This window comes from Odocoileus virginianus, chromosome 5 (assembly GCF_023699985.2).
Source record: "Odocoileus virginianus isolate 20LAN1187 ecotype Illinois chromosome 5, Ovbor_1.2, whole genome shotgun sequence".
Taxonomy (NCBI): domain Eukaryota; kingdom Metazoa; phylum Chordata; class Mammalia; order Artiodactyla; family Cervidae; genus Odocoileus; species Odocoileus virginianus.
The window spans coordinates 49249301-49273895 of record NC_069678.1 but is presented as its reverse complement, the minus strand read 5'-3'; the positions used below and the strand labels follow the sequence as shown (position 1 = coordinate 49273895).

The window sequence follows — 24595 nt, the reverse complement described above, 5'->3', positions numbered from 1 at the left end:
GGTTACAGTCCGTGGGGTTGCAAAGAGTTAGACACAACTTAGCGACTGAGCATGCATGCAAAATTAAGTATATCAACCCATGGTATCAGTATTTCATGTTAAGTTTAAAATGAGTTTTTTTCTTGAAGTTTGTACAATGCTTAAGAGAACTTTAACACTTTAGAATCTGACAGTCTTTAAAATTTACAAAGGTAACTGACTTCAGCCTTATGAGTTTTAACAGTATAAAAGTATTTGGTTTGGTTAACAAGCAATATTGGAATGTTTAAGAGAAATTATGACTCACTATATTTACCAAGTTTAATTTATTAATATTAACAGAGTTTTACATATCCAGGAAAAACCTGCTTGTTGAAATTTTACATTTACTCTGTTAGGTATGTAATGTGTTAAAAAATAAATGAAAAAGTGTATGTGTAAATACAAAGAATGTAATTAAGTTAAGCAGCATTATCACTATTAACAGCTAACATTCAGAGCATTTTCCCATTGCTCAACACTGTCCCCCCACGTACATTACAATATAAACTTTTTCATTCAACAAATTATCACTGACCAGCTGCCATAAGCTAGGCACTGTGTAAGCTGAGAATTAAATCAATGAACAAAACATAATTTCAACCTTCGTGGATCTTATATTTTAATAAAAAGAGGCAAAGAATAAACATCAAGTATGGTAATTACTGTGAAGAAAAATAAACCAGGGAAAGTGAAAGAAGGAAGTGTTATTTTATTTGGTGTAAAGAGGGCCATATCTGTAAGCATCAATCACAGCAAAGTCTATGTAAATGATGGCCCTTGGAAACTCCTTCATCAGGGAAAACATCTCTAGACCAAGTGACCTGTGAACCAAAGGCATGCAAATATGTAAGTGTATTACAGAAAAAGAGAAAAAAAGTACGGAATTGCCTGCCAGTCCAGTGGTTAGGACTCCACACTTTGACTGCCTTGGAGCTGAGTTCGATCCCTATTCAGGGAACTGCTTAATTTTAGTAGTTTTCCATTTTAGTTTACTTTCAAGTTTAGAAAGTCACTTAAGGGAATAGTTTTGTTGTTTCAAGCAACATCCCACAAGCCCTGCAGTGCAACCAAAAAGTACAGAAGTACAAAAAGGTGTTTTAAGGGAGATTTAATCTATTAAAGAGACAGGAATACCAGACCACCTGACCTGCCTCCTGAGAAATCTGTAAGCAGATCAAGAAGCAACAGTTAGAACCAAACGTGGAACAACAGACTGGTTCCAAATTGGGGAAGGAGTACGTCAAGGCTGTATACTGTCACCCTGCTTATTTAACTCATATGTATAGTACATCATCAGAAATACTGGACTGGATGAGGCACAAGCTGGAATCAAGATTGCTGGGAGAAATATCAATAAACTTAGATACAAATATGACACCACACTTATAGCAGGAAGCAAAGAAGAACTAAAGAGCTTCTTGATGAAACTGAAAGAGAAGAGTAAAAAAAAAATTGGCTTAAAGCCCAACATTCAGAAAACTAAGATCATGGCATATGGACCCATCACTTCACAGCAAACAGATGGGGAAACAGTGACAGACTTTATTTTTGGGGGCTCCAAAATCACTGCAAATGGTGAGTGCAGCCATGAAATTAAAAGATGCTTGCTCCTTGGAAGGAAAGTTATGACCACCCTAGACAGCATATTAAAAAGCAGAGGCATTCCTTTGCCAACAAAGGTCTGTCTAGTCAAGGCTATGGTTTTTCCAGTAGTCATGTATGGATGTGAGAGTTGGACTATAAAGAAAGCTAAGCGCCGAAGAAGTGACGCTTTTGAATTGTGGTGATGGAGAAGACTCTTTCGAGTCCCTTGGACTGCAAGATCTAACCAGTTCATCCTAAAAGAAATCAGTCCTGAATATTCATTGGAAGGACTGATGCTGAAGCTGAAACCCCCAACACTTTGGCCACCTGATGCAAAGAACTGACTCATTGGAAAAGACCCTGATGCTAGGAAAGACTGAAAGTAGGAGGAGAAGGAGACGACAGAGGATGAGATGGTTGGATGGCATCACCAACTCAATGGACATGAGTTTGAGTGAAGTCCAGGAGCTGGTAATGGGCAGGGAGGCCTGGGTGCTGAGTTCACAAGGTCACAAAGAGTCGGACACGGCTGAGTGACTGAACTGAACTGAAATTTGTTCAACCCATAATAATCATGGAATAGTTTCCTCTTTAAACCAAGGCTGTCTCCTTTCCAGTATGAAAGTCATTCTCCTAGATATAAGAGAAATAAAATAGGACTTGAGTAGTTGTCATCATTTAATATTATCTCCTCAATCAATGGACGTCTTTCTTCCCTACTGATCTTGCTCTAAATTTAGCTAAAGTCCTTCTTGCTGTCTTATACATTTTTTGCTAACTTCAACTAATTCAGAGCTCGAGCCTCCCCACATTCTTCCTGACACATTTCTGTATTAACCATCAGTTATATACTATTAGTATTATGGGAATTCTTGATACGTTTTCTTTTGAAGTTCATTAGAAATTAATGTGGAAGTGACAATATTTTCTCTGGATGACTCATACACTTTTCTCACCTCTGGAAATTTTGTGTAACTTTAATAACATGTCTCATTATTTAAAATGTTTCATTTTTCAGTTCTGTTCAGTTCAGTTGCTCAGTCCTGCCCGATTCTTTGCGACCCCATGAATCACAGCACGCCCGGCCTCCCTGTCCATCACAAACTCCCAGAGATTACTCAAACTCATGTCCATCGAGTCGGTGATGCCATACAGCCATTTCATCCTCTGTCGTCCCCTTCTCCTCCTGCCCCCCAATCCCTCCCACCATCAGGGTCTTTTCCAATGAGTCAACTCTTCGCGTGAGGTGGCCAAAGTATTGGAGTTTCAGCTTCAGCATCAGTCCTTCCAATGAACACCCAGGACTGATCTCCTTTAGGATGGACTGGTTGGACCTCCTTGCAGTCTAAGGGACTCTTAAGAGTCTTCTCCAACACCACAGTTCAAAAGCATTTTTTGGCACTCAGCTTTCTTCACAGTCCAACTCTCACACCCATACTGATTAACAATACCATAGTGGTCACTCTTTTTTCTGAACTTTTTGAAACTCACTTTTCTATGAATTCCTAACTAATAACTTAAAATCCAAAGTAACACAGGCACTAATATTTGATTCCCATGATTTCCATTTCTATCTTTGAGACAAAAAATAGTGTATTTTGGAAAAGCATGGGCTTTGAAGTCAGACAGGTATTTGTCAATTACTAACCATGTAACAAACTTCTCTAAGCCTCTACTTTGACATCAATAAACAGCAAACAGCATTTACAGAACACCTATCTTACATCAAGTTGTTCAGTGGCTCAGATGGTAAAGAAACTCCCTGCAATGCAGGAGACCTGGGTTCAGTCCCTGGGTCCGAAAGATCTCCTGAAGAAGGGAATGACAATCCACTCCAGAATTCTAACCTGGAAAACTCCACAGACAGAAGAGCAAGGACAGAAGAGCTACAGTCCATGGGGTCGCAGGAGTTAAGACATGACCGAGTGACTAATACTTTCACTTTATCTTATATCAAGTTATATATACTTTATATGCAAATCTAAGGTACTACATCATTTATATTGAGGAAAACAAGGGCTTAGATACAAGCTACTTGCATAAAGTCATGGAGTTCCTAAGTGCTAGAGCCAGGATTTAAAATCTAGGTCCATCTGATTCCAATCCCATGTTCTTTTTGGTACAACACAAAGAGACTATAAAACACATCCACCTGCCCCAAAACAAATGTTCAGTAATAGTTAATTCCATATGTACCTCACTATTTTTCCTTGTTGGTCAGAATTAATTTCATACCAGCAATACTCTACAGCTTTCAGGAGACTAAACTGTCAGCAAATAATCAAAACTTCTGATAATCTTTATTATTAATGCATTGTTTAATCAGTCCACTGAATTAAAAGTAAGAATCCCATCACATTATGCCAAACATAATTTTCAGGCATTTTTGTGATAAAAGAACCTTATATGCAATCATAAAAACCCAGGGTTAGAGAGACATAAAACATCAGGTAGCTGAACTACCTTATTCAGTGTAATGTCTACTCATTCATCCTCAAAATTCTTAAAATTCTTAAAACACATACAGAAAAGGCCTTTTAAAAAAAAAAAAAAAGAAGAAGAAACTGTCATTCTTGTGAGTAATGCAGATCAAGACAACAGAAACACTCACCGTAGTTTTCCAGAAACCAAGCAACCACCAAACAGAACGTGGTACAAATTTGTCAATATCATTAAGGAACTACAGTTTCTCTTAATTATCTTCTCTTTCTCTTCTCCTCTTTCCCTCTTCATACATTAGATTTCGAATAGCCAATTAAGTGAATGAAAGAATGTTTCCCAGGCCGAAACACTACCATTCACATCACTTTACATTCTGACAAACAGGTAAATTGATCTGAGTAAACAGAAACTAAGTGCTAGAAGGCTAATTTTTTTTCTATTTTGTAAAAGGAAGTTTAATTTAAAAAAAGATTTAGGTATTAAGGTTTATAAACAGGTTTCTACTACTAAGCTGTAGTACAGTGCCATATTAAAGGACTTCTAAAATGCACCCACTGATGTTTTAAAAATCAGTAATAAATAAGCTGAAAGTGACACTGACAAAAAAGGAAAAAGAAATCTTTTTGGATTGATGTAAATGTTCTAAAACTGGACTGTGGAAATAGCTGCACAACAGTGTAAATTTACTAAAAATCACTGAACTATACTCTTAAAAAGAATATAACTCAGAAATCCTCCCAAAACGAGCTGTTATTAAAAAAGTAACCAGAATGTTCCTTTCTTATATTAGTACCTTGAAATTAACATCATCATTTAGATTTATTATTCTGGAAATATGCATGCTTACTTGAAATGAACCCCAAGTATAGTTTCAAGTACCCTGGGGACTCTTAAGTACTGAACTACACTTGTGATTCTCTTTAATAAACCAATACAATTCTTAAGTATATGAATTTACCACTGTGCAAAATTTTAAATGAAACACTAACCATGTAAGAGCTGCCTTACTAAAACTGCACACAAAACAAAATGTATAAGGGAACAAAGAGTTTGGATAAATAACACCTTGATGAATAAGTGATTTCTATTTTTAAAAGTCAAAGTGTTCAAATCACCGCTACATCCAGTTCTGCTTTTGTGTATAAAACAGTTTTAGCAAAAATTGAATATAAGACCTAGATGAAAATTCAAATGTCACTGTAAAATGTAATACAAAAAAAATTCATTAGAATATATACAGTGGAGCTAGAACAATGCCTCTGTGACACTAAGCAAGATATTTAACCTCTCAGGTTCAATTCGCTCAGTTGTAGAATGAGAATAACAGTAAACATCATTACAAGGTAGTTGTGAGGTATAAATGATAATGAATACAATATTTACATGTATCTAGCACACAGCAAATGTTCAATAATTTAAAGTAGGTATTACTCTTATAGTAATAAGAGCTTCCCTGGTGGCTCAGCAGTGAAGAATCTGCCTGCCAAGCAGGAGACAAGGTTCGTTTCCTGGGTTGGGAAGATTCCCTAGAGAAGAGAATGCAACCTACTCCAGTATTCTTGCCTGGGACAATCCCATGGACAGAGGAGCCTGGCAGGCTACAACCCACAGGTCGCAAGAGCCAGTCACAACTTAGCAACTAACAATAACAACGACAGTAATAGTTCAGCCAAAATACTTTCACAGGTTCTTTTTGCCTCCATTCAGAGTATATTTATTTAATAAATGTTTTATTAAACAAAATTTGTCCAAATATTTTAATTTTATATAAAAAATTAAATGCAGGTGCCCTTACTATAACCTAGTATTGGTTCTCAAAGTGTGATATCCTAATCTATTAAATCTGACACTCCCAGGGTTGAACCCAGCCATGTACCGCTTTTAAAGAAAAACAAAACTTCCAGGCGGTTATGATATATGCTAAAGTTTGAGAGCCACTGCTTTACAGTAGTTACAAACAAATCAAAATTTCCTTCATGAAATTTTGCCAACTATAGAGAAAAAAGTACCTACCCGTAAACGTGCCTTAGACCAAACTAGAAATAAGCATTTATTCAAATTTAGTGGTAACTCTATAATCTTTACAAAAGTCAGTTACTTTCTCCTTCACTCTTCGTGAGGTATTATCCTGTAACATGATGCCCAAAGTCAATGTTTTAAATTTAAATCTCCAGGCCAAAAAGAAATTTTTTTAGAAATTAAGTTTTTGCATAATATTTAATTTTCACAAAAGTTCAGCAAATGAAAGAGTACTAGGGTATAAAATGTTACTCTTAAAATTATTCTTGAAAAAAAATCTAATTTCCACAGCTACAGGACATTTATGATATTCTGGTCCTAACAATTACTGAATGATAACAAGCAAACTTCATTTATAAAGGAAATTAAATGTATCTTCCACGCTAACAATGGGACTTACATGAAAGAAAAATATGTGCAGGACCACAGTAATAAATCTTTCTATGCCTTCTTTTAAAATTAAAAAAGTGAAATGGAAGGGTAGAAAATAAAGTACAAAAGGAGAATTCCATTTAAGAAACTTGAACTTATACTTGAAGCCAGCCTGAAAGGGGATGTTAACTAGGTATAACTGACTCTCAGTTTTTTTAGTAGCCTATAACTTGATTTCATGATCTGCACATCACAATGTTATACTGTTCATCATAAACATGAAATAAAATATTTTAAAAGTAAAATGACAAACTTAAATTGAGACTTTTCATGAGGGGAGGGGAAGGAAAGGGTGGGAACTCACATTCTTTGAAATAAGAAGATACCACAGGGTAGCTGTCATAAAAATCAGAATGAGAATCACTGCTTGAAAGGAATTTGAAGAATGAAAAGAAAGCTGCCAAGTCATAGGATAAAAGTCCAAAAAGCTATTTAGCTGGTCAGGAATGCTATACCAAAGTTTTCAAAACAAAACTTCTGGGGGGGGGCGGGGGGGCAGCTGAGGTATCCTTGAAGGCCATCAATGACAGAAATTAAAAGTATCCTGCTTGCTCAAATAATATTTAAACACAAACAGGGTCTAGCAATCAGAAAGCAAAGAAGGCATTTCTTTGATGTCCTAGAGTTTCTGAAAACTATGAATGCCATGAGAAAAATGTCTAAGTAAAAGTGTTCAGATGTTCAGGTAGTATAACCTAGATCAAGTTCTAGGATTTCTCAGGTTACTCATATCAAAACAGGATAAAAATGCATTAATGCTTACAAAAAGAGTTAAAGTTCAAAACCAGACAAAATTATTCTGTGGTACTAAATATCAAAATACTGATTTCCTACAGGCCTGGGGAATTAATAACCAGAATACAGCACAAGACAGTTTCTGGGGTTTTGATAATGCTTCATTTCTCAGTAATGATTACACAGTTCTATGTTCACACTGTGAAAATTCACTAAACTGAACACTTAGAAGAACTTTCTATGTGTATTAATATGATAATCATATTTACTTTTTTAAGAAGCAGAGAGGGAAAAAAAGGAAATTTCTCCCTCAGGAAATGAAACCTATTTCTACAAAGCCATTAAAAACTAAAGTTTAGTAGAGCCCATTCAGACTAAGAAGTACAGGTCTGGGGTGGGGAGTGGAGACTAAACGCAGAGAAGTGTTACAAAGCCCCTCAGCGGCTCTCTGTGGATAGTCTCACAGATACACACACACACACGCCTTTCAGGAGGAAAAAATCTTGGTTCCTCCCTTTATAATACAGCCAAGCTAAATTTCACTCTATGAAACACATAAATCTGCTTCTAATGAAAAAGTGTATATGAACTGCAGGATCTACTTTCCTTAAACGTCTGTCCAATTTAAAAAAAAAAAAAGTTGCCAGTAATGAGGTGAGTGAGTGCCCGAATACAATTTTTAACAACGGCTATTCCTGGACCACTGCAGCGCCGTTTTGAAAACTCAACTCAAAAAAAAAAAAGGAAAAGAAAACCCAACTCATCCATTAGGCAGGGTGGCAGAATTCTGGTAGAAATAAAAAGGTATAAATTATGTTCAATCCCTATAAATCTCATCCCAATTGAAACTCTAAGGAAATACCACATCAGGTTCCTCACCTGCAATTCTCCTTATATAACCCACAAGCACAGGACATACTGTTTTCAAATATTTATATTTTCACACTTACAATGTTAATTTGTTTTTTCTTCCTAGCATTTATGTAACCACTCCAATCTAAAGGCAAAAGAAAATGCTAGTCAATATTTAATAATACAATAGCTTTGGAACATTACAGCTTTAAAATATAAGTAAGCATAACAATCTCATTTTTAAAAAAAAGTATTTGCTTATCTTAATAATTCCATAAAGGAAAAAACAAACCACACCTTCGTAAACAGTTAAGAATTTTAAATATATTTTAAAAGTTCTCCTTGGCATGGATGCCCTCACTAATGCTCAGATGAAATTTCTTAGATTTTATTTAACTTCAGTAAACAATAGTGCCATGCCATTCTTAACAGCTGAAAAAGAAAGGAACTCATAATGGCTATTGAGCATTTTTTTAATTAAATATTTTAGAAGGCTAAGATAGCAAGCTGTGTACTACTACATAATAAGGAAAATACCTAAAGTACGCATCCTAACTGTTGACTGGAGAAGTTTACTTCTCTAATTTCACAAAATCCATCAAAGTAGTTTTTCTCTTCGCAGCTTCTTGTACCCTTAGAGCTAGTAGTGCTCAGTCACTCAGTCTGTGCCCAACTTTTTGCAACTGGATGGACTGTAGCCTGCCAACCTCCTCTGTCTGTCGATGGCGATTCTCCCCTCAAGAATACTGGAGTGAGCTGCCATGCCCTCCTCCAGGGGACTGTCCCAACCCAGGATTGAACCCAGATCTCCACATTGCAGGCAGATTCTTTAACCGTCTGAGCCACACGGAAGCAAAGCAGTTTCATATTTTATCTCGTCAAGAAAGAAGAAATTGCTTCATTTAATCCTACTAAATTCTGGTAAACAGAAAAAGAATATCTCTAATTTTGGTTGACAAGAAAAAGAATTATAAAACATTGTTTTGTACAAATGAGCTTTTATTATCCTCAAATCATAAAGTGCTTTGAAAAACTAAGAAAACAAATACAATAAAGAGGCCAGGGCAAAAGATATTAAACATGTTGTAAGAATCATTTAAAAAGCAATACTAATAAGCAAAAATGAAACATAGCAAAACAAAGAAAAACTATTTAGTAAATAGACTAAACAATTATCGATTTCCAGAAAAAATTTACATCCTCACTTCGCACCAATGCCAGTTGAAAAAGTAAATTTACTTAAATTGAAGTTACTAAAACTAAAATAAATAGTATTAAAATCAGTATCATTTATTTATTACATTTTCAGAGAAGGAAGACTTTCATAAGATTAGAAGTAAAACAAAATTAGGCCAATGATTTGGTTACATTAATTTTAAAATTCGGTTTATCTGAAAAACTCACAGAAGAAATGTACCTATTAAGCATGTTTCACCTCAGTAGTAATTTAAGGAAAAAAAGTGGTATAATATGACTTAACCCCATTACATTTTTAAATAATATTTAATGTTGAGGTATAGAGCAACAGCCATGACAATGTGAATATAAATTGATCCTTTTAACAAATGTCCCAACACTGTGTTTTAAGAGCCTTTAAAATTTACCTAAAAATTAAACCTGTAATGTACTAGGAGATAATATTGATACTATAAGCATGAAACACCTTATATAAAAATGTTCTTCACATTCCTTTTTAATATATGCAAAAAAATTAGAAAAGGAGAATAATACATCTACACATGGAACATCATACAACCATTTACAATAATGATTATAAGACTTACTGTGAGAATGGGAAAATGTTACCTATAATTAGGTTTAAAAGCAGGACATGAAATTAAATTTTTATCTGTAAATACATAAAAGATGTATTTTTATATAATGAAAGAAATACATCAAAAATTTAATATGGTTATGTTAATTCCAAATATTCAAAATCCCAAACCAGCCACTAAATCATTAAAACATACACAAGTACACAGTTAATACCTAAATCAAGTGCTACATACCATCATTATCAACAAAGAGAGAATAAGGTTTAAATTAACATATTAAAAGAGACTGAGTCACTTGTAAGTCGTGTCCAACTCTTGCGATCCCATGGACTGTAGCCTGTCAGGATCCTCTGTCCGTGGAATTTTCTAGGCAAGAACACTGGAGTGGTTTGCCATTTCCTTCTCCAAAGGATCTTCCCCAACCCAGGAATCGAATCCGGGTCTCCTGCACTACAGGCAGATTCTTCACCAACTGAGCTACCAGGGAAGCCTAAAAGAGGCTGAAAAGGCAAGCAAAGCCACAGAGAAAATCTACAACAGAAATAAACACTTCTCACTTCAGGACATTCAGCTGTGCTAAGGATGGAGACTCACTGTTACCATCGGGATCAAAACTATACACCTGATTCATAGAGAAGGTCAATTACAAATTCTAGTTATCTGCTCTGAAAATTCTTTCATCAACAAATGTCCTAGTCTTTAGCCAACTGGTTAGTTACTACTATTATCAAATATTAAATGTAAAGACTTACTTGGCAAGTAACCCCTTGAAATATTAAATAAGATAAAAGCAATAAAATAAAACAAAGTCCATACACAGCAGCACCATCTTCTTGTTATCACTAAGTGAATTTTCTAGAAAACTGAAACAAATTTATTAACAAAGCTTTGATAACACTTACTCTTAAATTTGATGCTTTTGAACTGTAGTGCTGAAGAAGACTCTTGAGGGTCACTTGGAACGCAAGAAAATCAAACCAGTCGATTCTAAAGGAAATTAACCCTGAATATTCACTGGAAGAACTGATGCTGAAGCTGAAGCTACAATACTTTGGCCACTTGATGTGAAGAGACAACTCACTGGAAAAGACCCTAATGCTGGGAAAGACTGAGGGCAAGAGGAGAATTGGGTGACAGAGGATGAGATGGTTGGAATGGCACCAATGACTCAATGGACATGAGTCTGAGCAAACTCAGGGAGATACTGAACGACAGGGAAGCCTGGAGTGCTTCATGGGGTCGCAAAGTGTTGGACACGGCTTAGCAACTGAACAACTCATAAAAATCCTCTAAAAAGATATCAATTTCTTAATTCAATTCCTAAAACACAGTATATAGAATAAAATTTATTTCTGATTAACATCATCACTATAACAGACCATGTGCTATCCTGTTCCACAACACTATGATTCCCTCGAAAGTTAATAATTATAGGACTGTATGTCTCCATGTAACGACACTACCTTTTAAAGTTCCACATACTTAAAAATACATAAATAAATAAAGTTGCACATACTTAACAGAGCTTCTTCAATAGCCTGGAAATAAGATGACCTTTCAGTTGTCAGTGTGCCTAACTCCAATGGCCTATCTTGCAATCTTGTAATCTGTGGGCTAAAAAAATCAGATAACCAACTCTGTTGGAGTTGCAAAAGGTTATTTATTCCAGTAAGTAGTTCCTGAATAAAACTCACAGGCTTATTATACTTGGTTACAGTTATTCTGAAGCCTCAGAGCTCTGCTGTTTCAAACGGAAGAAATCACTATCACTCAAAAAACATTTAACTACTGACTATAACATACATACTCTGGAGTTCCAAAATAATAAAAATTGAAGAGTTTGATAATATCCTCTGAGAAAGTTACTCAACTTACTTGTCTCTGACTAGAGAAAAATTACCTACGTGAGAAATAACAGATGAAAACAAAAAGAAGCAAAAAAGTGAGAAAGACAAGTTCAAATGAAATAGCAGAGTCCATAACACTTGGTTTTAGAAGTCAAGACTTGACATTTTGGGAAATATTTACTCATACTGTGTTTTTTAATGTATATTACAGTGGTTATCAGAGTACTGACTACAGAAATTTGCACCACAGTATATATCACATATACTTTAAAAATCAGAAGACTGGCATTCCTTTGAGGTCCAGTGGTTAGGACTTCATTCTTTCACTGCCAAGGGAATAGCACGGCCAAAAAAAAAAAAAGAAACAAAAAAAATCAAAAGACTTGTACTTAAATTGACACTGAATTTTCATATGAAATTGCAGATTTTTTAAAAAGTCCTACAACACACTTTCTTGGTATTTCTGATCAAATAATTTCCTGTAAACTGTCTTGGCCACTGGTTCAGAAAAAGACAGGAAATTAAATGTATATTCTTCATATAATTAATATGTAACAGGTAATACACTATAAGTTTACAAAGTTACAGGTCTATGGAAATTAGCATTGTGTCATCTAAACAAAAAAAAAATTCAAGGAAGGACACTATCACTTTTGTTAATATCCTCTGATCACTGAAGCTCGTTAGCTCTCATAGATGACTTCTATGACAATAATAAATGAGAAAAAAGAAAATAAAATTTCTTGGTTGTCTTAAGTTTTACTCAAGCAAAACTCAAATCATATTAAGATATATTTCTCCTTGAATTTTCTCAGTATATTTCTACCCAGTACTTGGATATTTTAGTATCTGTAGAAATCTAATAATTTCTAAGATCTGCTACCAAACACAGTTTATAAAACGAAGTTGTTAAGAATAAGCAAAAAATACTATTGCAAGGATTGGATACACCAAAGGTCCAATTCCCAAATTGTGTGAACACCTTTGCAAAGGTCACTATAAAATTATCATCTTTGAATCCATAGTCAATCTTCACAAGGTCCAATCTCTAACAAAATAAAATGTACTCAACAAAAGTTACTTAATGAAAGACAGACTTTACCCAAGTTAAGAATTCACAGAGTTTCAATTAAACATCAACTTCAATTGATGATTTTTTTCTGGGGGGGGGGGAGAGACAAGTGATATCAAACAATTTGGGGGGGGGGGGCTGAAATCTGTTTGAAAAAATTAAGAGGGAAAAAAAACTGCCTCACACACTGACTCCAAACTTTCCTCAACCCAAGCTCACTCCCACCTCAGGAGCTGCCTATTTTGGGAGCATGGCTCTCAGCCCTCTACCATCCTTCCTTTTCTCTGCAACTTCTCCAATTCCATTTCAGTATCAACCTATACACACCCCCAAGTCTCCCCTTCCTCTTTCCCACATCACAGCTCTCAACACACTTTTATTCCCAACCTTCCTGCTTGAACTATTACATGAGAAAACCACACCGACCAAGAAGAGTGGTCACTTTTTTTATGTGACAGGTCTGCTAGTAGTCTGGAGAGAAAAATACAAAAAACAATCACAAAATGCTGCCTAGCAACTTTTGGTATAGGTACATTTGTTTTATGAACTACTGATATATCTTACATTCTTCAGTTGAACTCACTAAAGTACACAGAACTATTTAATTAAGCTGGTAACTTTTTAAATTGGAAAACTCCAATACACACACTTGAGTATCCATTTACAGCACATAAGTATCAAAAGATATAAACATACAAATATAAATGTAAATAAACAGCACAATTATTAAAATATAAAACTTGGGACTTTCCTAGCAGTCCAGTGATTATATCTGCACACTTCCAATGCAGGCGGCAGCAATCTGATCTCTGGTGGGGAACTAAGATCCCACTTGCCCTGCAGCATGACACATATATCTATATGTATGTATGTATGTATGTTGTTGTTTAGTCCTAAGTCATGTCTGATTTTTTTGCAACCCCATGGACTGTAGCCCAGGAGACTCCTCTGTCCATGGGATTTCCCAGGCAAGAATACTGAAGTGGATTGACATTTCCTTTTCCAGGGGATCGTCCCAACCCAAGGATTGAACCTGTGCCTCTTGCACTGGCAGGCAAGGGCAGGTGGATTCTTTACCACTGAGCCACTAGGAAAGCCTATATAATATATATATACGCACAAATGTGTGTGATGTGTGTGTGTAAAACTCAAGTGACAAACATTTCTTTAAATCTTATTTCATGTGGACTTTTTGTACAGAGCTACCAGCATACTAAATTTCTATGGTAAAAATAATGCTATCACTCAAGATGTTGTCACAAAACTGTAATACCAAAAAAATCTGTACAAACAAAAAATTTTATTTTTTAAAGCATGTATGTATGAGTCAAAAAACAAGATGTAACACTAAATAAAAATTAAGAAATTTTTTACTTATTACTAATGTTATGATAGTTTATCTTAAAACACCCCTCCATTTCTTCCTCTCCGTTAAAAAAAAAAAAAAGGAAAATATCTGGAATAGTACATAGCTTCTGCTAAGAGTGGTTACAAAGATTTTAGGACTAAGGAAGGTAACCTGGTAGAATGTGTACCAGGAAGTATTTTACCCTTTATTCTACTCCGTACTACATACAGAGAAAAATAACACGTTTGTAGTTTAAAAAAAAAATTACGATTACCTGATTAGATTGCTAATTTACCACTATGAGTACTAAATAAATCGACTACTCAAAAAAAACGAAAAAAAAATTATGCTATAAATTCATTTTGATAAAACGATGGAGAAAAGCTAATCTTATCTCAAACTCACTTAAGGAAAAATTGAATCCAAACTCAAAGCTTGAGAAGTTTGCTTTTAAATTTGACTGAAAATGTTTCACTATTACCTGAAATACGTAACCTAAAACAATCATCCCTGAACAACAAAGACGGAACTTCATAAAAACAGTAATCAAAATCTTGCTTGGGGGGGGGTGATCTTTAATTACGAGTTAATAGGTACGTACAAAAAAATTAAAAGAATGGTTTTATTCTGTCATCGGGTATTGTTCTGATATACAAAGGATCTTGCCAAATGCTGCCAAAAGTTATCGTAAATACAAAGTAAGGTAGAGTGATGAGGAAGTTATCAATGAGCAAATAAATGGGAGTAAATGATGCCCACAGAGAAAAAACGGAACGCGCTCTATTTTAAGCGTCCGAGGAGGGCCAGTGGAGAAAGCTACTGAGGAACAAACAAGCGACAGAATGGTTAACAGGTCTGGAATTCTTCAGAAAATGGCAACAAGGGTAAAAACTGACAAGAACGTCTCAAACTAAGAGGAACGGTATCCAATGGAATCGTCATGTCTCTACGAGCACGGCTCCGGACTTCCAGTGAGACCGGGGAGGAACAGGAACTCTCACTAAACGGGGAAAAGGGAGCCCGAGCTGAGGGGTACAGTCGCTTCTGCAGGTGGCGGAGCGCCCGCAGGGGGGTGGGGAGGAGGATAGTGTTGCCTCAACTGGGTCAATGTATAGTCCCTTCGGGACTAGAGAAAGCTGACACAGCACGTCTCCCGGCACCAAGAGGCACTTGCCCTAGGCCCCTCCCTAAAAACTTGCCTTGTACAAAGAGTTGCGAGTCCCAAGCCCCCGGAACCCAGGGCTCCGCCATCCAGGACAACTGCTCTGCCAACAAGGTCCCGCGAGAATCAAGAGATCTCGCGATACAAACCCCCTAGCATCTCGCGAGTTTCCTCTACAGCCAACATGGCGGTACCGAGAAATCCGTATTTCGGTACTTAAAAAGGGCTTCATTTACAAACAGGAGAACGTGTGAAAAAGAAAGGGCAGGAAGTCTTTTCCGCCTTATATTTCTCTTCGTATCCCCCAGTGGAGATGAAAATCTGCAAACAACCCTAAGACCCGCAACGATCACGGTTGCACTACAGAGACACAGCAACTTCCAGCCTCAGCCAGCCTCCCAGCCTGTCACATGGAAGCGGATTCTTGGCGTGCCGGTCACGTGGACCGGTACTAAGCAAGCGCGCGCCCGCTGGCCTCCCGAGAGCCCTCCCCCGCCCCCCTTTTGCCCGCGCACACGTGCGCGCGCACCCCCGCCCCACGTGGGGGCTCCGCCGCCGCCGCGGTCGCCGAGGCAGCCTCTAGCCCACCCCCTCCCAGCACTCCGTTCCAAATCCGGGTCCCTGAGCCGATCATCCCCGAGTACCCTCCTCCTCCATTCTCCCTCCCCCGCATCTGGCCCCCACCACGTGCCCCGAGTGCCTGCTCACCTTTCGTGCGGGGCTGGGCGCCGCAGGCCACTCAGGGAGGCGCCGTCGCCGTGGCCGCTATCCGCCCCCGCCACGGCACTGGCTCGGGTGGCCGCCGCTGCAGGAAGCTCAACAGCGGCGCCGGGGCGCTTCCAGGTGGGTCCCCGCCTCCTGTTCCTGCCACTTCCCGCAGCACCAGCGGCTCCTTCCGGTCCCCTCCTTTCTCGTCCTCGCTGGGACGGGCGGGCGGCGACGGCTGCAGGCGCGCTCAGTACACCGCCTGCTGGTAACCGCAGCCGGTGCAGGGCGGGCCGGGGGCGACGGTTGCTCTTCTGAGGGCGGCCCCCGGACCAGCCCCTGCTGTTGTCTAACTTGGTCCTACCCAAGGAGGAAAGGTGTCCTTGTAGCGCCGCGGATGGAAGGCCGCTTCATCCTACCTTTTCTGGCCTCTTGAGAGATTTGTACACTCCCTCCTTAGCATGGTGATCTTAGGTAGAAAAATATTTGTGTATATATTGTATATACTCCACTCTACCTGATATCCGACCGCATAGCCCCCTCGCTCACCTCTCTGGCTTTCCCTCTGTTCCTACAACAAGCAGGCTCGATCCACTTAAGGACCTCGCTTATGCTGTTCCCTCTGGCTGGAACACGTCTCCCAGATTTCTTTTAGCGATGGGTGTTTCAGGTACCTTCTCAGAGGTTAACATCTGAGGCTTCGCAGACCACCGCTCACTCTACCCAAAGGAGCATTTTGGAACACTGCTCTGGTTACATTTCTTCATGGCAGTTAGCACTTCCAGACCTTATTTGTCTGTTCTTAGCCACCAAGATTGTGAGATCCTTAAAGGCAGAGACTTTGTAAGTTTTGTTTTTGCTATAGCCACAGAACCTGTGTCTGGTACTAAGCAATATTTGATATTCTAGTAAATCATATCGAGGGCTTCTCCGGGGACTCGGGTGGTAAAGAATCTGCTTGCAGTGCAGGAGACCCTGGTTTGATCCCTGAGTAGGGAGGCTCACCTGGAGAAGGGGTTGGCTGCTCCCTTCAGGATTCTTACCTGAAGAATTCGTGGACACAGGAGCCTGGCGGGCTATATACACCGTGGGGTTGCAAAGAGTCCAACCGGACAGAGTGACTAACACTTTGACTTTCTACATCTTTTCAGGGGACTATAGTCAACATGCAGGAAAGGCCCAATACCCATTGATGGAGATAAGTACTTACCTTGAGTTGATAGTTTCATTGACGGGTTCACCATTTATGAGCTAAATTTCCTTTCCGCTCTGTAATTTGAAGATTATATTCCAAAAATATCAAATGCAGTGGTACAAAATGGTTTAACTGGAGCTTCTGCAATCATGGGGTACTGAATGCTTCATTGCTTTCACTTACCTTGTCTTTTGACACTTTTTTCAGTCAAGTGGATATGTGCCTCCTCTTATTTTGCTAATAAAAGTTATTAAAAGGTTGAAATGCGTTTTTGTATTTGTTTTAGTTGAGAGTTCAACTCAAAATAACATCTGCTTGGAGACAAAGAGTGGGAAGTATATTTTTATATTGACACATCAACGAGCCTCTATTGAATCCAGTTACAGGCCCTATACTAGGACCTAGTGTGACACCACTTCCCAAAGAGGCAAATCCAATGACTGATCAACACAAGACCATTAATATTTCTCTCCAAATTGTTGGAGGGCCCAGCCTTCTTACCTCAACTTGCAACAGTTCTGGTGGATCTTCCCATCTCTAGAACAACCTGCATCCTGTTAAGACTCCATGGCAGCTTAGCTTCTCCCTCTGCAAGTTCTTCTCTTTCTTACAAGTGGTGATCCTAAGAGCATTCCTAAAGATATGCACACTAATCATGTAAGATTTTGCTTTCTGGGAAACCAAACATGTGACACTATTCTTTTTTTTTTTTTTTTTTTTTTAGAAAATAGGCTTAGAGGGGTTAAGTAACTTATCCAGGTTTGAGCTGCAAAGTTCTATATAGACATATAAAGTACTGTGGGAACAGAGGAGGACTTGGGAAAGAGTTTTTATAAGGGTTGGCATTTGAGTTACAGCATGACTGCAAAGCAGAGGAAAAAGACCATTTTCAGCTGAGGGAATTGTATGAATGAGAGTGTGTGGGAATGTGAGAGGGGAACTACAAGTAGCCCCAAGTGGCTGCACTCAAGAGTCTTTGGAACAAACACTAAAAGGGTGATCTCATCTGATGCCAGGAACTCTGTGTCAGATCCAGAACCACTTTTTCTACAGTTCTTTTTAGAGTGTGAAGTGGAGTTTGAAAAAGCCCCTCAAAAGGAATGCTAGAATTAGAAAAATCACCATTTTGCAACCTGTAGTGAAATAATTGATGCAGGCAATAATCATCAGTAGATAACACTATTCATTGAAAAGTTGATCAGTAATTTTACAATGAAAGGATTGCGCTTTCACCATCTGAACTCACTGATCAATCCTTGTATCATTAAAAGTGGGAGAAATACTGTGTGACCTCTTACTTCACCAGGCTCATCTAACATGGTAGACAGTTATATTGGTGTCTTTCAATGAGCTATGCCTGCTGATATTCAAGCCCAGTATGTAGTTCTCTTCCAAAAGAAAATGGCTAGAAATGGGTGCCAGTTCCAGTCCCAACTCCTTGGGAGCCTGCAGCATTTTGTTGTACCCTCTTGGAATATAGCTGCCATAGAGTAAGGAAGATCAGGCTATCCAGAGAAAGACCCTGGGGGATGAGATCCTGTGGAGAGAGGCCTTGATGGAGATAAATATAGTGCCTCAGCCAACAACACCGAGGCCCTGGTTAGATGAGAAGCCTTCTTGAACCTTCCAGCAGCAAATCTGCCAGCTCAGTGCAGTCCTATCCAGACAACACATGGAAAACCACCCAGACGACCAAAAGAATTGTGAAAAAGAAATCTTCATTTTAATGAAGATTTTAATGAACCCCAATAAGTTTTGGAGTTCTTTGTTACACTACAAAAGATCATCTGTAATGTAAGGAGCATCATGACTCTACTATTTGAGAACTACTCCAGCTGCTGTGTTCATGAACAGTCTCAGACATCAGCGTCCTCAGGTCCTATAGCAGAACTTTACTTGGATGAGAGACAGAGAATTCAAGGAACTTAAACCCAAAAGGCTTGTCTGACAAATCTACACCTGAATCGTTGCTATCAGAAATACTTATGCCTCCATAATTTTGCCAAATATATACACTTTAGATTTGAATTATCAAAATCATTGTCTACTTAGTATTTGGAGCCCTACAGAGGGATAGGGTGGTATCCTGGACTTTCTGTCACTGGTGACATCTGAAAAGCACTGTAGAATTAAGCATCTGGAAAGGAATGTTATATGCACCCAAAATCGGGGAGAGAGACTGCATTTACCATGTACTTTATATCTTTTAAGCATTTAGTTTCACATAAAGCCAAGAAAGGACATACTCATTTTACAAATGAGGCAACTGAGATAACTGCCAAGGTCACACAGCTATTAGGTGGAAGAGCCTGTATTCAATGTAAACAATTTGATTATTGTAGGTTGATTGCATTAAATGACCTTAATTGTTCACATGTCTGTGTATCCACATCTTTTGCCACGTGACTTTGCAGTTCTTTAAAAGTAGAATGTGGGGCTTCCCTGGTGGTCTAGTGGTGAAGAATCTGCCTGCCAGTGCAGGAGACATGAGTTCAATCCCTGGGCCTGGAGGATCCCACATGCCACAGAGCAACTAAGCCCATGTGCCACAACTACTGGGCCAGCATTCTAGAACCTGAGAACCACAACTGCTGAGCCCAAGTGCCACAAGTACTGAAGCCCATGTGCCTAGAGCCCGTGCTCCACAAGAGAAGCCACCACAATGAGAAGCCCCCACAATGAGAAGCCCATGCATCACAGTGAAGAATAGCACCCCAGCTTGCCACAACTAGAGAGAAAGCATGTGCAGCAATGAAAACTCAATGCAGGCAAAAATGGAATAAATCCTTTTTTAAAAAAAATAGAATGTATTTCCCCCTCTCTTGACTCTGAATTACTTCATGCAGCTTGCTTTGGTCAAGGAAATATTAGTAGATAGGGTACATGGAGAGACTTGAAAATGGCTTATTTCTCTGCCATGACCAAGAGAAAACATGCCTGAGTTAGCCAGGCGAAAGGAATAAGAAACAGACGAATTTGTTCCAGTCATCTCCATGGAAATCATCCTAGATCACCTGAACCCTAGACAAACTAGTGAGCTCAGCCAACCTCAGAGAACTGCCTACCCACCCGCCCCCTCAACTGACTAAAGATGAGAAATGAGCCTAGGTGAGATGAGCCAAGGGCCTGATTAGCTCAATTCCCCAGACTTGTAAAATAAATAGCGTTCTTCCACATCGCTGAGTTTTTGTGGCTGTCACATACCATTATTGTAGCCAAAGTAACTGATACACTGGCTCTAGAGCCCATACTGCTAATGACTATGTTGCTTTTCAGATTGTTCTAGTTTTAGGTGACTGACATGTAACTAGATATTCAATACCTTCACGGAAGAGTTAGAAATTTGAGAATAGAGTTGGTAAGAGTCATTAAGGGTAGTAAGATACAATTGAGAATCATTTTAAAAGAAGCGATGTTTAGGGAATTCACTGGCGGTCCGGTGGTTAGGACCCTGTGCTCTCATTCCCAAGGGCCTAGATTCAGTTCCTGGTTGGGGAACGAAGAGCCCACAAACCTCAGGGCAGCCAAAAAGAAAAAGAAGATGTGATATTGAAAACAAGGGAGTGAATGAGCTCTCTAAAGAATAGAATAATTAGTTACAAAAAGTGAGAAAGATTTATCCTTTAACATCCAGAAAGAGAAGACACAGTAGGCGGATATGCAGAGGGGAAAAAATGGATGGACTGAGGCACCATGCTTCATAAGGAGGGAAGTTTCAGGATACAGTTATCACTGAGAAAGTCACTGGACTGTCCAATTGGAAATTTACTTGTGACTTCTGAGAGAAGCATAGGTTTTGGAATCAGACACATCTGTGTTTGAATTCTGACACTTAATAGTTGTATGGCATTATCAACTCAACAGACATGAGTCTGAGCAAACTGCAGGAGGCAGTGAAGTAGAGGGAAGCGTGGCATGTTGCAGTCCTTGAGGTTGCAGAGTCAGACACGACTGAGCAACTGAACAACAAGAAAACACATTCAACCTAGTGTCTGACACTTGCTAAGAACCTGAGATTAGTAGTGACCAGTGGTGAGTGTACTGTTAATAAAATAGTTTTGAATGATAGCCCATTTTTTTCTCCCTAGAGAAATTGTTTATTTCTAATCTCCTTACTCACATCCCTTCAAAGTGATAACAAGTATATTCAAGCTGATCAATTTCGTTTGAGAGTTAAGGGAGTAGCTTCAAAAATACAAGAAAATTGCATTTTTCTGATACAATTAACTGCATATAACTGCTAAGTCGCTTTGGACTATAATATTCCTCTGGAATATAATATTCCAAAATTTGTTACAGAAATACTAATGACTGTTAATAAGTCATATAAAAGGAAATAAAAGGTTTTTTGAGTAGAGTGACAACAGTAAAAGCCAGATAGATTTGAAAGGTAAAGAGGGTAAATATTGAAGTAGAAGCAAGAGTGAAACAGAGCAGAATCCTGTGGGGCCTCCCAGATGCAAATCCTTTCCATGTCCCCTGTTTTTTGTTTATAGGAAATAGGCTTCACTCAACCTCCTAGACCTTCCCTGTATTCCAAAAGTGAAAGTGAAAGTTGCTCAGTCATGTCCAACTCTGCGACCCCATGAACCGCAGCACACCAGGCCTCCTTGTTGATCACCAGATCCTGGAGTCCATCCAAACCCATGTCCACTGGGTTGGTGATGCCATCCAACCATCTCATCCTCTGTCATCCCCTTCTCCTCCTGCCCGCAATCTTTCCCCAGCATCAGGGTCTTTTCAAATGAGTCAGCTCTTTGCATCAGGTGGCCAAAATATTGGAGTTTCAACTTCAACATAAGTCCTTCCAATGAACATCCAGGGCCAATCTCCTTTAGGATGGACTGGTTGGATCTCCTTGCAGTCCAAGGGACTCTCAAGAGTCTTCTCCAATACCACAGTTCAAAATCATCAGCTCTTCAGTGCTCAGCTTTCTTTATGGTCCAACTCTCACATCCATACATAACTACTGGAAAAACCATAGTAACTTCAGGCTAAGCATAAACACTGGACCCCAGACCAGGTGGAACCAGAAGGCTGATGATTGAGATTTCTGGAACACCAGCCTGCTACCTCACCAACAACCAATTAGAGGAAGGTTACACATCTGGCAGCCCTCTCCACCAATTTTGCCTGTAAAATGTCTCCCTGAAACCTACTAGGGAAATTTGGATGTTTTGAGCACTAACTCCTCTGATTGCCCTGTCTAGCACCTTACAATCAATACGTTCCCTCCTTCACCACACTTGGTGTCAGTAGATTGGTTTTACTGCATGCAGGCAGGCAGACCCAAATTTGGTTCAATAACAAGAGTGTAGACTAACCAAGAAAGAACTTTGTCACTAAGTATGGTACTGGCACAAAGACAGAAATATAGATGACAAATACAGAAAAATAGATCAATGGCACAGGATAGAAAGCCCAGAAAATAATTCCACACACATAGGATCAATCTATGAACAAAGGAGGCAAGACTCTGCGATAGAGGAAAGACAGTCTCTTCAATGTGCCAAATTGTGCTGAGAAAACTAAACAACTATGTGTAAAGAAAAAAATATGTAATTAGAACATTCTTTAACACTATACATAAAAATAAACTCAAAATGGATTAAAGACCTAAATGTAAGATCAGATACTATAAAACTCTTAGAAGAAAACATAGGCAGAACACTCTTTGACGTAAATCATAGCAATATCTTATCCCATCCATCTCCTAGAGTAATAGAAATAAAAACAAAAAATAATAAATAAGAGCTAATTAAACCCAAAAACTTTTGCACAGCAAAGAAAACCATAAACAAAATTTTAAAAAACCATAGAATGGGAGAAAATATTTGCAAACAATGTGATCAACAGGGGGTTAGTCTCCAAAATTTACAAATAGCTCATGTGGCTCAATATCAAGAAAGCAAACAACCCAATCAAAAAATGGGCAGAAGAACTAAGTAGACATTTCTCCAAAGAAGACATACAGTTGGCCAATAGGCACAAGAGAATATGCTCAACATTGCTAATTATTATAGAATGCAAATCAAAACTATGAGATACCACCTCATACCGGTCAGAATGGCTATCAACAAAAAGTCTACAACAATATATGTTGGAGAGGATGTGGAGAAAAGGGAGCCCTCCTACACTGTTGGTAGGAATATAAATTGGTACAACCACTATGAAGAACTATGGAAGTTCTTCAAAAACTAAAAATAGAGCTACCATATAACCCAGCAATCCCACTCCTGGGCATATATCTGGAGAAAAATGTGGTTTGAAAGAATACATGAACCTCACCCAATGTTCATTTCAGTAGTATTTACAATAGCTAAGACATAGAAGCAAAGTAAATGTTCATCAATAGGAAAATGGATGAAAAAGAAGTGGTACATATATACAATGAAATATTGTTGTTTACTCACTAAGTCATGTCTGACTCTTTTGCAACCCCATGGACTATATCCACCAGGCTCCTCCATCAGTGGGAATTTCCCACACAAGAATACTGGAGTGGGTTTGGTTTCCATGTCCTTCTCCAGGGGATCTTCCCGACCCAAGGACTGAACCCGCATCTCCTGCATCGGCAGGTGGATCACCGGTGAAGGCCAGTGAAATATTACCCAGCCATTAAAAAGGGTGAAATAATGCCATTCACAGCAGTATGGATGAACCTGGAGATCATCCTAAGTGAAGTAAGTTAGACAGAGACCGATATCATATATCACTTATATGCAGAATCTTTTTTAAAAAAATGATACAAATGAACTTACAAAACAGAAAGAGACACAGAGAATGAAGCTATGATTACCAGGGGGGAAGTGAGGAGGGAGGGATGGATTGGGAGTTTGGGACTGACATATACACACTGCTGTATTTAAAATAGATAACCAACGAGGACCTACTGTATAGCACACAGAGCTATACTCAATATTTTGCAATAATCTATAAGGGAAAAGACCCTAAAAAAATAGATATATGTGTATGTATAACTGGATCACTTTGCTGTACGCCTGAAACTAACACAACGCTGTAAATCAACTATACTCCAATAAAAAACTACAATTAAAAAAAGAGAAGTGAAGAAAGAGATGTGGCCAGTGTGGCACATAGGTCTAGGAAATACTCATTTCTTTCATCTTCTGCCTCCTAAAAAGGAAAATTTAGCAAGCGTGAAGGCAGGGGAAATAGAAATGAGAAGGGACAGTTTGAGAAAGTCTATGATATGGATAATTTTTTTTTTTGGCCATGACATGGGCATGCAAGATCTTAGTTCTCTGACAGGGATCAGACTCACGCCCCCTGCAGTGAAAGTTCAGAGTTCTAATCACTGAAACACCAGGGAAGTCCCAATACTTAATGTTAACACTGAGGTGTATTACAATGGAATATCATTTCAATCATAACAAAGAATGAAA

The 24595-nt window shown here is 38.6% G+C and overlaps 1 protein-coding gene across 8 annotated transcripts in view; it reads right to left on the bottom strand.

Annotated features, from left to right (window-relative positions):
* ZZZ3 (zinc finger ZZ-type containing 3) overlaps nt 1-16164 on the bottom strand; it is a 121233-nt gene extending 105069 nt beyond the window's left edge. For 6 of the 8 annotated variants that reach the window (XM_070467890.1, XM_070467889.1, XM_070467894.1 and 3 more), the window contains exon 1: nt 15327-15433. The gene's annotated coding sequence lies outside the window, so the exon portion shown is untranslated. Of the gene's footprint in view, nt 1-11376; nt 11475-15326; nt 15434-15997 lie in introns of those variants that run through there. The other 2 variants (XM_070467893.1, XM_070467891.1) reach the window with 2 other exon arrangements.
* Nucleotides 16165-24595: the final 8431 nt, after the last annotated feature.